This window comes from Cavia porcellus, unplaced genomic scaffold (genome assembly GCF_034190915.1).
Source record: "Cavia porcellus strain 051 isolate PalLab524CR breed Dunkin Hartley unplaced genomic scaffold, mCavPor4.1 scaffold_9, whole genome shotgun sequence".
NCBI lineage: Eukaryota > Metazoa > Chordata > Mammalia > Rodentia > Caviidae > Cavia > Cavia porcellus.
In genome coordinates this window covers 28379605-28388045 of record NW_026947492.1, presented here as the reverse complement: position 1 = coordinate 28388045, position 8441 = coordinate 28379605, and the positions used below count along the sequence as shown (strand labels likewise).

At 40.1% G+C, this 8441-nt stretch overlaps 1 pseudogene; it reads left to right on the top strand.

The window, feature by feature from the left end:
* Window positions 1–405: 405 nt before the first annotated feature.
* On the top strand, window positions 406–4942 carry LOC100733519 (cell division cycle and apoptosis regulator protein 1-like; annotated as a pseudogene).
* Window positions 4943–8441: the final 3499 nt, after the last annotated feature.

Sequence of the window (8441 nt, the reverse complement as noted above, 5' to 3'; positions counted from 1 at the left end):
TAGAGATTGCAGTCCTAGACCCAAGGCTGCAGTGTTCTGGGCCTCTGGTGAGAGTGCAGATGGTGGTGGCAGAAGTGCTCAGGGCATCAAATCACTGGTAACACAAGCCAGCAAAGGAGGAGAGGAAAAGACCGTAGATCCTACTCCTCCCTTCAAGGGCTGCACCAAAGACCTGCAGACCTCCCACAAGGCATCTCCTCTTTAGCAGCACCACCCTGGGACTGTGTCCTTAACTCAAGGCTCTGTGGGACACCGCATCCTAGTCTAAATCCAACCACAGCATCCTTCTTCCCCACAGGGAAAAGATGGCAAATGTGATGGCTTGAGAAGTCATAAGTGGCTCCTCAGGGTGAGGGGTTGGGCGAGCAACACGGAGGAAGACAGGGAAATTGGCGCATGCGCTGAACGCTGACGGGTTTGAAATGGCTTCGGTGTTAACTGGGATCAGATTCAGATCGCTGCTGTAGAAGGCAAGCAAGGGAAGGTGTTTTCCCCCTTTGCATCATGGCTCAGTTTGGAGGACAGAAGAATCCGTCATAGTTTACTCAGTTTACTGCCACTGCAGTATCACAGCCAGGTCAGACTCCAGAACAGGCAAACTGAGACTGTCCTGAAGGCAGGGATCCTGTAATAATGACACATGTACATTGGGCAGTACATGACATGTTACATCAACCCCAGCAGACCCTTTTACCACAGCCCGCTGTTGCACTTCCCACAAGTCTTAGTCTGTCTACTCCACAGCCTGAAGCACAGATAACTGTATGCTATCCAACACCAAGATCCAGTCAGCAACAGACCCAACCTCAGAAACAACCCCTTTTCACAGGAGTTGTTGCAAAGCTACATGTTACCTTTGGATTTGTGGATGAAGATGTATTCTTTCAGCTTAGTGCCATCAAAGGGAAAACCCCCCAAGTGGGTGATTGAGTATTGGTTGAAGCTACTTACAATCCCAATAATGCCTTTTAATGGAATGCTCAGAGAATTCAAACACTACCAAATCAGAATCAGTCCCAAATTCAACCTTTACTGAAGACTCCTCCAGCTGTACTTCAGCCAGTTGCACCACAGACAACATTTGGTGTTCAGGCTCAGCCACAGCCTCAGTCCCTGCTGCAGGCACAGATTTCAGCAGCTCCTCTTACACCGCTGCTGCAGACACAGCTACTTACTCAGCAGCCGCAGCAGAAAACTGGTTTATTGCAGCCTCCTGTTCGTATAGTTTCTCAGCCACAGCCAGCACAAGGTTAGATCCACCATCTAGATTCTCAGGAAGGAATGACAGAGGGGATCAAATGCCTAACAGGAAAGATGACCGAAGTCATGAACAAGGAAGAGAAAGACGTAGATCCAGAGAAAGATCTCCTCAGAGGAAGTGATCCCGGGAGAGATCACCCAGAAGAGAGAACGATCACCTCGGAGAGTTCGCCATGTTGTACCACGTTATACTGTGCAGTTTTCCAAGTTTTCTTCAGATTGCCATAGTTGTGACATGATGGAACTAAGGCGTGGTTATCAGAATTTATACATACCTAGTGACTTTTTTTGATGTTTACATGGGTGGATGCTTTCTCTTTGTCAAGACCATTTCAGCTGGGAAATTACTGCAATTTCTATGTAATGCACAGCAAAGTAGAATCCTTAGAAAAAAACATGGCTATTCTTGATCCTCCAGATGCTGACCACTTATATGGTGCAAAGATAATGCTAATGGCTAGGCCTTGCATGGAAGATTTGTATCATAAATCATGTGCTCTTGGTGAAGACCCACAAGAACTTCGGGATGGAACCTTCGCTGGATGGACCAGACCCAGGAAAAAAACCCTTCTGTGTTGATTAAGACTACTATTCATTGTTGTAAGGCTCTGACAGGCATTGATCTAAGTGTTTGTAGACACTGGAACTGTTTAGACCATTGGAGACAGAAGAACAAAAGCTAGATGAGACTTCCAATGGTCTAAACAGGTTGTATATTATTGGATTTTATTATGTACGATAGCATAAGCAAAAACCTTTTAAAGACAAGGAGATTATACAGAAACCATTGTTCATTTTCTGTTAGTCAATTCTAAATACTCTGTAATGCTGTCATTCTCTTAAATGGTTTTACATTGTTTTGATATACTTAATGCTACAGTATATGAAGTTGTACTCAAGGACTTCAAGGAAAGAGTCAATATGGTAACTACTTTTAGGTCAGAATTATCTGGTGGTGAAACACTATTCTGCTTAAATGGTTATGTTTTGATCTGCGCTGTTTTGCTGTTATGCCCTCTTTTTTCTCAATCTCCACTCCATTATTTACTTTTTTATTTTTATCCATTTAATTAAAGGGAAAAAATAGCAGGATATAATATAGTAACCCACTTTGACTTTCTATTATCTCGATTTGAAGCCCTGTATTACTCTCACCATCTTGTTTTTGACTGATGTTCCCCTATTCTGTTTTGATGGATAGTATCAGGTTCGAAAGTTTAGGCATCAGCTGAGAAGATAATGAGATTCATTATAACGCCCATTCTCGTTGACTTTTATCTACTTTTGAAGACCTACAATGTCTCCAATGTTTTGGTTTTGTCGGTTTTATTCTTTACTATTTTGTTCAATTGTATTATAACTAATGATGTAGGCAATTCTATTAGAGATAGCGGGAGGCATTATGGTAACCATTGATGATCACCTTGTATTATGTTTTTATATTATCTATTATGTCCACCCTTTTGACTTGACCGATTCTGTCCTGTTATGTCTCATTTGGTTTTACTCTCTTCCAAAAAAGCAATAAGAACCGTGGGAGCAATGAAACCCAAAATGTGTAATAGTCATTGTACAAAAGAGAGGAAAAGAAAGTGCTCTAAACTATATAACTGCATGTATATTTAAGCGTATAAGATAGAAAATGATATCACAGAGTTTTGTTGGATCATTGAACAGAACTGTTTGCAGTATCATTGTTGGAATGTCCACTCTACAAGCTTTAATTTTGTGACTTGAACAATTATTTTTAAGATGGCAATATGTAATCCATTAACTAGCGATTTCCTACTGTTCATTTTTTTCTTCTGTAAATCTGTATAACTTGTACCCTTTCACTTTTTTTTTCTTTTCTCCTTAAATAAAAAAAAAAAAAAAACAAGCACTAGGACAATGGAACTGTTTTGCAAGAGATTCGCTACTATCGCCCTGAGGAGACCCACAAGGGGCATACAGTTCTAGCTCATATGGAGACAGTGGTTTCATTTTTCCCAGATGTTTGGCATTGCCTTTCAAGCAGCAGCAGATGGTGGAAAATCTTTAGGGTGAACGCAAGGAAACTGATGGATAACAGGATGAAGAAGAGAAGGATGATGGTGAAGCTAAAGAAATTTCCACACCTACTCATTGGTCTAAGCTGGATCCAAAGACAATGAAGGTAAATGATCTCTGAAAAGAGTTAGAAAGTAGAGCTCTGAGTTCCAAAGGATGAAAATCCCAGTTAATAGCTCAGTTGACAAAATAAAGTAGAAGAACAAAAAGAAGAACAGAAGGAATTAGAGATATCTGAGAAAGAAGAGGAAGAGGAGGGTGATAGGAAGTCTGAAGATGATAAGGAGGAAGAAGAGAGGAAACTTGAAGAGGAGATGGAACACCAGCGTAGGGAAAGAAGATACATTTTGCCTGATGAATCAGCCATCCTTGTACATTCAAATTGGGCAGCAGAGTGGCAAGTTTGATTGTAGCATCATGTTTCTGAGTGTCCTTTTGGATTACAGATTAGAGGATAATAAAGAACATTCATTTGAGGTTTTGTTGTTTGCATAACTTTGCAATGAAATGCTTTAAAAGATATTTTGGCATGAGACTATATAAATCATTATTATCTCTGCCTGAGAAAGAGGACAAAAAAGAAAAGGATAAGAAAACCAAGAAAGATGAGAGAAAGGATAAGACAAAGAAGAAAGAAATGATGAAACTGATGAACCAAAACCCAAAAGAAGAAAATCAGGAGATGATAAGGATAAAAAAGAAGATAAAGATGAAAGGAAGAAAGAAGATGAAAGAAAAGATGATCCTAAAGATGATGATGAAAGTGAAGAAAATAATAATCAGGATGAGTATGACCCAATGGGAGCAGAAGTTATGAATGAGGAGGATGATCGGGATGAGGGAGAAATGAACAAACGGATGGAAAAACGAGATATCAACAGATATTGCGAAGAGAAGCCCTCTAAAGATAAGGAAAAGAAAACTCAGATGATCACATTTAACAGGGACCTCCTAATGGCCTTTGTTTATTTTGATCAAAGTCATTGTGCATACCTTCTTGAAAAGGATTTGGAAGAAAAACTCTATACTTTTGGACTGCATCTTTCTCTGTGAATCTTGCTTTTATCGGAAATTAACAGATACATCAAAAGATGAAGAAAATCATGAAGAGTCTGAATCTTTGCAGGAGGATATGCTAGGCAACAGGTTATTACTTCCAACACCAACAGTAAAACACGAATTAAAGGATATAAAAGAAAATGTAGGACTTGTTGTGTATAGTGGCACTATGGTAGATGTAGGAAGTCTCTTGCAAAAATTGGAAAAGAGTGAAAAAGTAAAACAGAAGCTACGATTACTAGAAGAAAAAGCAGATGAAGATTAAAAAACAATATTAAAAATTGGAAATTTCCAACAAAAGCCCCTCTGGTGAACTCTGAGAAGATAAAAAGGACCTTAATCAGTCACAAGAAAACTTAAAGTTTTCAGAAAACATGAATTTGCAGTTTGAAAACCATCTGAACAAGACAATCAGAAACTTATCTACAGTCATGGATGAAATCCACACTGTTCTCAAGAAGGACAATATAAAGAATGAAGACAAAGATCACAAATCCAAGGAGAATGGTGCAAGTGTATGATAAAATTCATATAGTGATGAGGAGTGCTGTTAAATAATGCAATATATAAAAATCATGATTACGAGAATGTTTGGTGGAGGTGCATGTTTGATTTTAGTATAAATGCTAGTTCAAATGATGTGTAAAGCTTTATGTATGTGCATCTGCTTTTGAAAATTGCTTGTAATTTCTAGTGTTCAAATTTATTAAATTTGAATGAACTATTTCACTCCTTGAGTGAAATAACTTTTAAAATGTTTTAGGATGAACTTTGTTATAGTTTTAACCTCAATAAAGTTCATCAGTTTAATTGACAAAAAAAAGAGAAGTCGTGATTATACACTGAATAGCTCCAGAGACATAGATATGCTTGTAAAATAATACTCTCTAGGATTTCAAAGAGCTCAAGGGGCAGACATTACCTTGTACCAAAATCTACACTGGGTGTGGTATATTCTTCACCATTTTTTCTGAGACAGGAAGTGGGATTTCAAAGTGGGCAGGGAAGGCAATGGGATTTCTTTTTATGGACATCACCTTAAGGTAAATAAGAGAAAATGAGACAACCTCTCCCTGCCCTAGGAAAGGGACAAAGAAGCAAGACCAGATTAGCAGGACCTCAAGCCTGACTCTACTTTCTGGCCCCTGCGTGTCAAAGCCCTTGTCTTTGGCTGCATGCATTCCTAATTCCCAACACTTTCAGTTACGTCTTTGCAGACCATCAAGAAAAACTGTAAAGGCCTGCCTGGGCCTCAGCCCACACAATTTGGGACCCTTTCTGAATGTATCAGCACCTCCAGCCCAAGGCTGTGTACTCTTTCTTTGCATGAGGCCTCTAGCACTGGCCTCTGTGCTAAAGGCCAGCTTACGGCCTCTACCATTGTGCAATCCAGACACAAAGAGGTATTCTTGATGGTAAAGGAAGCAAGACATCATAGAAAAAGGGAAGATGTGTGAACTCACAAAACACAGGCCAATCTCATTTTGAGCAAATTCACTGAGTTCTTTTATGTAGCCAATCAATCAGATCAGGGACTCAGCTTGCATAAATGGTTGCCACTCTGGTAAAGCCAATCAAAGCTTCAAAGAAACTCCAAAAGGAAACTAAATTTCAAATGTTCCTGAGGGATCAATTAACACCTTGAAATTTTCATCTGAAAGCTTTCTTAATGGGTACCTCACTAAGGCACGCTTAAATGCTAATGGGGACTGATAATAGAACCCTAATAGAATTGTTTGGCTTTGCTTTTTAAGATAGAAGATCCCTTTTGCTAGTCCATACTAAGCAGCACCTGAAGTATGAGAAGTGAATTTTAGACAAAGGAGTGCAGTTACATAAGCTTTTAAATATCCCAGGGAAGTTTTCAATTTACTCTTTTCCCACTGAAGTTTTGATCATTTTATTCTACAACATAACTGAAAATAGAAAATGGGGGACAAGAACACACAGATTCTATTACATACCCAAGTCATCTATCTTGAGTGTTAGACTGGAAGAGGGACAAGGGAACTTTGACCCCTGAGGCCAAAAGAGGCCTCCACATAGCAGGTTTGGGAGAGCCTGGGCTGCCCCTAATATGAATGGGGTCTGCTGAGTAACAGTCACCTGAGTCACCTCTTCCTGGGTCACATGTTGGAGCCCCCAGTCTTTTTTTCCTGTGGAAAGATCCCTCCTAGGCAGAGAAAAGAGGATATCAGAGTAGAAAGGGCTGTCTTGGTACTGCTATTTAATGCTATAGATAGACAGAGGTTTCTTTTTAGAAAAGTACAATTTTCATAGCCATCCTAATGTCAGCAGAGGTCAATATTTCCTCTGAATAATAGACTCAAAATATGCTAAAAAGTATATTTGAGTAAGCTGTTTTATTCTTCCACAATATATATATAAGCAATGGTGGTTTTTAAACAAACCTTTAAATTTGTCATGCCTATTCTTATAGTCTGAACAGGTACTTTAGAGGTAAAAATATGCAATGTAGTAATCAATGCTATTCTGTTATATTGTCTTGAAATTTTGCTTCACTTACTTTTATTGTTTCTTCTCTTCAAAATTAAAAAAATGCTAATAGCACACTGCTGGAGAGAGGCCCTAGAGTGCTCCCCACTGGTCCACATCCGGGAGGCTTGATTGCCAGGGAGTGCTCCTGAACAGGACTCCCAGAGGCAGGGCCTGTGAGCAGGGCTGTGGGGAGCTTTACGTCATGGGATGTGGACCCAGAAGAGGACTGTGGGGCTCTTACCACTCCTTGCCCTCCTTCATGCTTCCCAGCCCTAAGGTGATCAGTTTTGTTCCACCATGTTTCCTCCATAGCATGTACCCCAGGTTCAAAGCAACTGGGCTGACACCTCTAAACTGTGAGCCCAAATACACCTTTTCCCTTTATAAATTCCCTGTCACACACACCTGCAGACATCATCATGCAAGCACATATTCTGACAGATCTCAAAAGTAAGCACACCCAAGTAACTGCCACAATCAAAAGCAGAGAATAAAGTCCCTCAGCCTGTGCCAGCCTTGGTTTACACCACGTCCAGAGGGAACTCTGCTCTGACTGCCAGTTCCATAAATTGCTCCAGGCTGGTTTCAGCCCTGAAGTGGAACAGGACACGTACTTCTGTGTCTGGACTTTTGCTCAGCATTTTGTTTTTAAAACCCAGTGTGGTGTTACCTCATTGGTTATCCTCACGTATCCTCCTTGTATGAACACAGTTCCATGTACACCCCTGTTGGTGGGCAATGCTCCTCATTTGAGGATGTCCATCATCCTAGGGCCACATGCATCCTCTAGCTGGCTGACTTTGATGTAGCTTGTGTTTCTGAAGGGCATGTGCCAAAATGTGAAATTTCTGCACCACCATGGTACATGTGCACCTTATGCTTCAGTAGACACTGTCAGTTGGTTTCAGGTGATTTTACCTCGCACCCAGAGCCTCTGGCATGAAAAGCCCATTGTCCCACATGTTCTTTAAAGTGCGAGGCTCCTGAAATTTTATTTTACCATCCCATTGTGTGCATGTTTTATTTAACTGTGTCTTTAATTTATATTTCCTTTTAATTTATATTTCCCTGTGCTGTGACTTATTTTTCCTAGTCAGAGCAACTTTCCATAGATAGATAGATAAGAGAGAGAGAGAGAAAGAGAGAGAGAGAGAGAGAGAGAGAGAGAGAGAGTCTATTTTGGAATCCTATTTTTTGCCAATTCAGGGCATTTTGCCCTTTTTTCTATTTCATTGATTTGAGATGTTCTTTTCTAGATAAAGAATCTTTGTTTAATATAAGTAATCTAAATATAAAAACTAGACCCAGGAAAACACACTCCAGAGATGTTGTTTTGGTACTCTCAGAGGCTTTAGAACTACCTGAGAATCAGGTTCTGTTAGGTCTTTACTTGTCCTGCAGTGCAGAGGTTTTCTGCCTCACCCTGTTACCTACCAGATCAGATCAGCCCAAAGAGGGGCACAGTTACCTTCACTGCTGTCACTGAAATTTTAATCAAAGACCAATCTATGTTGTAGGAAGAAAACACACCTGCACAGACATGTCACACACTCGTGTCCTGTATTTCAGTCCCA